The 8,201-nt window shown below is 40.3% G+C and overlaps 1 long non-coding RNA gene across 1 annotated transcript; it reads left to right on the plus strand.

Moving 5' to 3' along the window:
* Positions 1-854: 854 nt before the first annotated feature.
* LOC132591728 (uncharacterized) lies at positions 855-7,991 on the plus strand. Its single transcript, XR_009557142.1, has 4 exons — positions 855-2,716; positions 3,366-3,392; positions 6,213-6,239; positions 6,438-7,991. It is a non-coding gene; the product is annotated as an uncharacterized LOC132591728 (long non-coding RNA).
* The last annotated feature ends 210 nt before the right edge of the window (positions 7,992-8,201 follow it).

The raw sequence follows: 8,201 nt of genomic DNA on the forward strand, positions 1-8,201 counted from the left end.
CCACCTGTCGGAGATTCTTTAGCTATGATTCCTGCATTGCAAGGGGTTAGACTAGATCACCATTTGAACTCTACAAATTCTATGATACTCTGATAATGGTTTTTTGATCTGCTCATTGATATCACACAGCTTCTTTTTTATATATATAATTGCTTTTAATTTAAGAGTCCATGCATACACAAGCAGAAAAGAGAAATGGCAGCAGTAGCAGTCCCCATCATCACCCAGAGTGGCAAATAAAAAGAGGCAGAACCTTTTCACCAACAAGCACTACCTTCACTGTTAGAAGGAAATTAGGGGAGTGGAGAGGTGTTCAGCAAATGTTAAGCTCTGTCCCTTCAAGTGTTTAGGTAACCATTTGGTCCACTTAGCCCAGGCATCTCCAAACTTCAGCCCTCCAGATGTTTTGTACTACAATTCCCATCATCCCTGATCACTGGTTGTGTTAGCTAGGGATCATGGGAGTTGTAGGCCAAAACATCTGGAGGACCGCAGTTTAGGGATGCCTGACTTAGCCACTCTTTTCCATTTACATGTGCTGGTTAGGAGTGGCTAAAGATTAGGCATCATTGCCTAGAACAAAGAAACAACTTTGGGAGGAGAAACAACTTTGTTACTAAGTACCAGGTGATTGGCACATTTTCCTGTTTTTCTCTGCAACTTGAAAAGTTCTTTTTTCACATAAAAGCTTAGAATCTAAACCAGGTGATGCATTGCCCAGGCACCATCTGCAGTTTCTTTAATCCAGATAATACTTGGATTTCTGGGAAATATGGCAACCCTGCTTTTACCACTGTTAGTAATTAATCATTTTTAAAATTAGTAAGCAGATGCAGTGAGGGACAGCCTCCAAATAAAGTAGCACATTAAAGGGTGGGTACCAACTCTTGCATGACAAGGCCAACTGGTTTCCATTTTACAAAGAATTAGAAAAGGATGTGGTGCCTCAAAAACAACCAACCAAAATATTACTCAATAATTAAACACCTTTCGAAATGCCTAGAGTTTTCCCACATGATCAATGTTTTGTGCAATTAATAGTGTACAAAGTCAACAAATTGTCTCTCAAGTTTGTACTACTGTCCTGAGGATATCACATTTTCACAGTACAGTATTTAAATTCGCAGTATTATTTGCCCAAAGGAAATAGTATGTTCGTATGTATTATGTTTATTGTTTGGAATGTACGTCAGGCACCTAATAAGTATTGCATGTGACTTGATTAGTGGCACAGCCTTCCTCATTCTGCACTTACATCATTTCATTAATTTTTATCCCATTCTCTTCTTTTGAATTCCCATTTAATCATTTACTCATTTAAAATTGTAATCATGAGATGCATCCATTTAAAAAACAACAACCCACAAACACCATTGCTGTTGATTTCCTCATTTGCCTTTCTTTGTCATAATTTGCTCTGACCCTCTCCTATGCTCATGTCTTAATAAATACTTGTAAGCCATATACTCCCACACAATGAGGCTACTCCTTTCCATGTCTCTTGTATTTATTAAATTTTTATCCTCCCCTTCTTCCCAAAGGAGCCATGGGTGGATGTCTTGCTAGTTCTGCACCAATATTATCAGTACTTTTTGGTAAAGAAAAACAAATAAATCAATGAGTTGCTGGCACTCTTTTATCTTGATTGAAGTGTCATGAGTGCCAGGACATCAGGGCTGCTATGGACAGCAAAAAAAAAAAAAAAAGAGGTGCTGGCATTCTCTGTTGGTGAGTACTGACACATCAAAAGTGTTAAGTTGTGGGTAGACATCGCAGACGACGCAGTGATTTCTTCAAGAAGCTCTTTATTTGGGAGCTGGAACAGAACTAACTGGCAGCTCAGCCAGCCTGCTTTTATAGGCAGCCGGCTTACACTATTGTAACATTGTAGCAACACAACAACCCAGGGTTTCCCGCCTAAACTAACTGACAATGACCTGAGTGAAAACTATGGTACACTATCCCCCTGCTGGCCCAGGGTGAGAACTTCAATACATAACAAAAAGCATTGATGATGGTGGTGATTTCATTTATGAATCACTTCTCATGAGGCATCTTGAAGCACATTACAATATAATGACATATATATATATATATATAAATCCTTCAGTAGCACCTTAAAGACCAACTAAGTTTTTATTTTGGTATGAGCTTTCGTGTGCATGCACACTTATTCGGATACAGTTACATATATAAAAAACAGTTACATATATAAAAAACAGTTGAAAACAATTGCATATAATAACATTTTTAATTAAAAAAACCACCTATAAATATTTTTTTTAAAAAAACAGTTTAAAGTATAAACAGCAGATACCGTACATGAAATCAGTTCAGATGCAGGACAGAAACCAACTTGGGATCAAAGTTTTAGAAGGCTTGCTGGAAGAGGAATGTCTTTAGCAGGCACCAAAAAGCCAACAGAGAAAGTGCCTATATGATATGCAATGAAAGGGAATTCCAAAGTATGGGTAGCACCACACTGAAGACCCTATACGCCAGTCTTGCACTCTTGTATTATTAGCCTGTAAAGGAGCTTTTTCAAAATTATTGTGCAAAGACTGCGGTGCCCTTGGGACATGCTTTTCACTGATCATGTGGGAAAACCCTCTGAGGTGGGAAGGCAGGATTTACTGTGCTACAAAAATAATATTGCTTTATAACACATTGTTGTCTTCTTTTGTTTTAGGGGCCTCTTGGACTGGATGGCAAACCAGTAAGTTGCGCTCTGAGTACACACACACACTGTGGATGAATTTAAAGTGTCATTATTTAGCTATGTGCAAAAGCATAAGGAGGAGAAACTCCATGGCACGGCTCCACGGTATCTAAAATCCATTGATTTAACTGTGTGAACCTTGTTAGGTTGCACTAATGGGCCCAGAGCTCATGAAAGTATTCTGAGAAAGTGAGTATTCTGAGAAAGCTTTACTGAAGAATAAAATATTTATGTTCTAATAAAGCAAGAATAAAAAACCGTCACCTGAGAGTCACAGCTGCTCTGTGGGCCCCAAATATGGTCTAGCTGTCAGTCACTGAGTTAGTCAACCAAGGTCTCGGCTGTACTGCTTCAGATTGTTCACATGATTAAATGCATCTCTATAGAGGGGAATTTCCCCCCCCCCACACACACACACACATACATACATAAATATATAGAAGTCAGGGGAAAGGGTCTAGCATAAATATCCACAAATAAAGACAGGGGAGAGGTTAAATCAGGGATGTTCCTCATCCCTACATTAGGGGTAAATGGCTCCGCTTTCTCCTTGAAATTATTTGTTTTAGTAAAAGTTTAGAGGGGGGAAAGCTGAACTGTAGATTAATCAGATGCTTCCTTACTATCCTCTTGTTGATCTCTACAGGGGCCTCCAGGAGCAAAAGGGGAAAAGGTAAGATTGGTCATTGCCTTAAAATTTCTTAAGTTCCTAAGTATTCTAGTACCGGTAAGAGTTGTCTCAATTCTTTTTTAAAAAAACATCTTCTTGTTTGGCCTTTCGGTCATATTGTTTTGCATTCCATTAGAGAAGGGTGGGGGATTTGTGGCCTTCCAGACCACATTTCCACACCCTTGGCCCTGCTGGTTGGGGTGGGTGGAGCCCAATGACATCAGGAGGGCCACAGGTTACCTGTTGCTGCTTGGACCCTCTGATCTTGACATGATTGCCATCAAAGAATTCCACAGAACCAAAAGCTCCTTACAGTTCTAGAAATAAATTTTATATTGGGAAATGTAGCATATGACTCATTAGAGCAGGCATCCCCAAACTGTGGCCCTCCAGACGTTTTGGCCTACAACTCCCATGATCCCTAGTTAACAGGACCAGTGGTCGGGGAAGTTGGGAATTGTAGTCCAAAACATCTGGAGGGCCGAAGTTTGGGGATGCCTGGGTTAGAGAGTAGAGACACACCAAATTAGACATTTTCTAAATTAGCCAAATATAAGGGTTAGGGCACTTTCAATAGTTTTGAGCAACTACTCAACTCAACCAACCCACTGGGAAAGACAATCATCTCCTAGCTGTATAACATTCTCACACAACTGGGATGAACTTCCTCTTACTTCATTACAAATAAAATGGGATAAAGATTTTGGAGAAGAATTAGAGGAACAACTCTGGAAACAAATGGGGAATAAACTACCATTTGGATGCATCTCAATTAGAACTCAAGAAAATGCTTTAAAGATATTACATCACCCATCCAAATTATATAGAATTCATTGTTATACATCCAACCTTTGCTGGAGGGAATGCAATTTGCCTGGCTCTCTGCTACATATGGGGTGGTTTTGCCCAAAACGTATTCCCAAATAATGGAACAATCGCTACAACCAGCCCCAAATTAGCCCCACTATCTAATTTTACGAGACGTGGGTGGCACTGTGGTCTAAACCACTGAGTTTGCCAATCGGAAGGTTGGCAGTTCAAATCCCCGTGACGGGGTGAGCTCCCGTTGTTCGGCCCCAGCTGCTGTCAACCTAGCAGTTCGAAAGCACGTCAAGTGCAAGTAGATAAATAGGTACCGCTACAGTGGGAAGATAAATGGTGTTTCCGTGCTGTCAGGGAACCACCAGGGGTCAGCGGAGAATCCCGGAAGGGGGAACAAGGGCTCTTCGATGCTGCCAGAGCCCTAGATGGCAGTGAGGCGGAGCCGTCCGCTGGAGATGGTGCTGAACCTCAGGAAGCAGTGCAGACCCTTGAGGATGCTGAGGAGGGAAGGTCCTCAGAGGGAAGCATTGGAGGGTTGGATCAGAGAGCGCAGGAAGGGGAGGTGCCAGAGGTGATAGCACCAGCCCCCCCAGCTGGGGAGGGTTCTCCAGCAGCTCCATCACCCCAACAACGGATGGGTGAAAATTGGCGGGCAGAGAGGAGGAGATTCCAAACGTCCAGTGTGCTCTGTTGGAGGAATCAAGAAGGGCTGTGCTTCTGCATTCTGACTTGGAATAGTACAGTCATGCAGCTAAATTAACTGCAGCTAGATTAGTGACTGCAAATAATTTGTTGTTGTTTAGTCGTTTATTCGTGTTCGACTCTTCGTGACCCTATGAACCAGAGCACGCCAAAGCACTACAAATAATAGGAAAACTTTAAATGCAAATCTTTTGGAAGGCTGGATTTCGCAAGTGTGGGATAATGTGCTTATGGACAAATAAATTATTTCACAAAAGGAATATCAATCAGGCGGTGTAGGGGGAGACTCACACCTTCTATACAACAAGATATCATTTTATTGACTCATGGAAAGACACTTTCATTTGATTGCCTTTCTTGGAACATCTAGAACTACAACCATCAGCCCCTATTTGTCTTTCTTTTCTATACAACTAAGCTCTGTTTTCCTTGTATGGATGTGTTTTGTTACTTGAAATTAAAAATAATTCTTTTAAAAAATTCCACAGATATTTTATCCATGCCCTGTCTTGATGCCACAGTCCCACAGGAATTCCTTGTATTATTATTATTATTATTATTATTATTATTATTATTATTATTATTATTATTATTTATTTATTTATATCCCGCCCATCTTGCCGGGTTTCCCCCACCACTCTGGGCGGCTTCCAACAAATAGCAAAATACATTAAAATATCACAGATTAAAAACTTCCCTAAACAGGACTGCCTTTAGGTGTTTTCTAAATGTCAGGTACCGTGTTTCTCATATTATAAGACATGTCTTATATTTATTTTTTCCTCAAAAAAACACACTATGGCTTATTTTCAAGGGATGTCTTATTTTTTTCCTCCTCTTCCTGCCGCGGCCGGCATTGCTGCTGCGCCTATCACTATGTCTTATTTTTGGAGCATGGCTTATATTCCTTGAATGCTTAAAAATCCTGCTATGGCTTATTTTATGGGTATGTCTTAAAATATGAGAAACAGGGTAGTTGTTGATCTCCTTGACCTCCGATGGGAGGGCGTTCCACAGGGCGGGCGCCTTGCATATGCCCTTCCTATTTTTTTATTGTTTTTTTGCGTATAGATCAGCAGTCCTTTAAATGGAAAGACTGAGGCCCTTACATGCATGAAATGTGTAAAGGACATCCATCACATGGTCAAATGCTAATTTGTAAACTTCCTTCCTTCATTCAATTGGTTACGCTTTTCTATTGTATGTGGAAGAAATGAATTCTCTCATCACAGCAATGCTTAAACAACAAATAAATGAAATGGGGGAAAGAAGAATTGTGATGACTTTTCTGTTTTGCAGGGGGATCAAGGAGACATCGGCCCAAGAGTAAGCACCGTTACTAACTATGAACATTTTTAAAGCTTATGTTAGAGCATGGCTTTGATAAGCACAGACAGATGTACTTGCATGTGAAGGCAAAACAAGGTGAAAAAGGAAAAATTGTGTGTGCAGCTGCACTTTATCATATTCATCCCACTCCACTTACATTTCTCTCTCTATCTCCTCTTTTGTTCTTCCTCCTAGGCATGTACAGAGCCTCTCTGCTGCCCGGGGCAGCAACCCACTCTGTCGTGACGCATACGTCATGACGTAACGTCAAGACATAACGTCGCTACGTCATGACGCATGCGCCGGGGGTGGTGCTCCAGCGCCCGGATCCAAGGATCCCGATGCTAGAGGGGCGGCGCCGGCAACCCGCCCCCTCACCCCCTATTGCGATGCCCCTGCTTCCTCCATCACTTTTCTAATTGTCAGCTTACAAAGATCTCTAATGATATCTATAACTAAAACAAATTAATTGGAAGAAGAGGATGACTATGATAACTCAGGAGGAAGTTTGGTGCCTTAAATTCTTTGCAAGTATTAGAAAATCGAAGCCCAAATTTAAGATGATTCTCAGCTTTTTTTTTTTTTTAAAGGCAGAGAAAGAGCATAGGGCAATGAGGAAATTGATAGTGAACTTGTTTCATCTTTCCTTTTCTTGGTCCTCATCCATATGGAAGACTGCCTCATTAAACTATAAAAGTTAGAATTTAATAAACCTTTCTTAACGTCATACAAGCTAGCATATGGGCATCCTTCCTCTGACTCATTTTCTTTCTACTTAATTTTAATGGAGTGGGACTGAGTTCAGCTGTAATACATACATGTCCACAACAGGATTTCCACTTCCAGTGAACTGAAAAGATGCATTTTTTTGTTTGTTTCTAGGCAAAGCATTGTTCTATTTCCCACCCCCACTCCTCAGGGATTTGCAATCAACTTTATTAAGTGTCTTCTTGTGCATTTGTATGAGGTAGAGACAAAAACAAACAAAACAAAACAAAACGCAAAACAAATGAAATGAATGAGGTGTTCTGGAAATTACTTCAAAGAATATTGTTTTTAAACTTGAGAGTAGTGAAATAGAGCAGGCATCAACTGATAAATAGGACCAGGAGCTTTATCACAGCAGCTTAGATTTTACAGCAAGTAAAATAATGAATGCTGGTATGGGAAATTATAAAATGGACTCGCCAAACTTAGCCAGCATATGGGTCAACCCTTGACCTAAAGACTCCATTTGGATTCTCAGTATCTCTGCATCTGTTTTAAAATAAGTTTCTAGCCCCCATGAACAAAGACATTTGGTTGAAAATGTGGTAGCAAAAACCCAAGCAAGTTGAAAGAGCAGTCCAATTTTTTTTTCTAATGTCGCAGTTTTTGTATTTAAGGATTGCAGTTTTGAAATACAGTGGTACCTCGGTTTATGAACACAATTGGTTCCGGAAGTCTGTTCATAAACTGAAGCGTTCATAAACTGAAACGAACTTTCCCATTGAAAGTAATGGAAAGTGGATTAATCTGTTCCAGACAGTCCGTGGAGTACTTAAACTGAAGCGTTCATAAACTGAAGCGAACTTTCCCATTGAGAGTAATGGAAAGTGGATTAATCCATTCCAGACGGGTCCGTGGATTACTCAACCTGAAGCGTACTTAACCCGAAGCATGGGTGTAATTGGTTCCGGAAGTCTGTTCATAAACTGAAGCGTTCCTAAACTGAAGCGAACTTTCCCATTGAAACAAAATAAAAAAAATCCTTCAGTAGCATTTTAAAGACCAACTAAGGTTTTTTTTTGGTATGAGCTTTCGTGTGCATGCACCTGATGAAGTGTGCATGCACACGAAAGCTCATACCAAAATAAAAACTTAGTTGGTCTTTAAGGTGCTACTGAAGGAATTTTTTTATTTTGTTTCGAGCCAGACCAACACGGCTACCTACCTGTAACTTTCCCATTGAAAGTAATG

The sequence above is a fragment of the Zootoca vivipara genome, chromosome 2, assembly GCF_963506605.1.
Source record: "Zootoca vivipara chromosome 2, rZooViv1.1, whole genome shotgun sequence".
Lineage (NCBI taxonomy): Eukaryota > Metazoa > Chordata > Lepidosauria > Squamata > Lacertidae > Zootoca > Zootoca vivipara.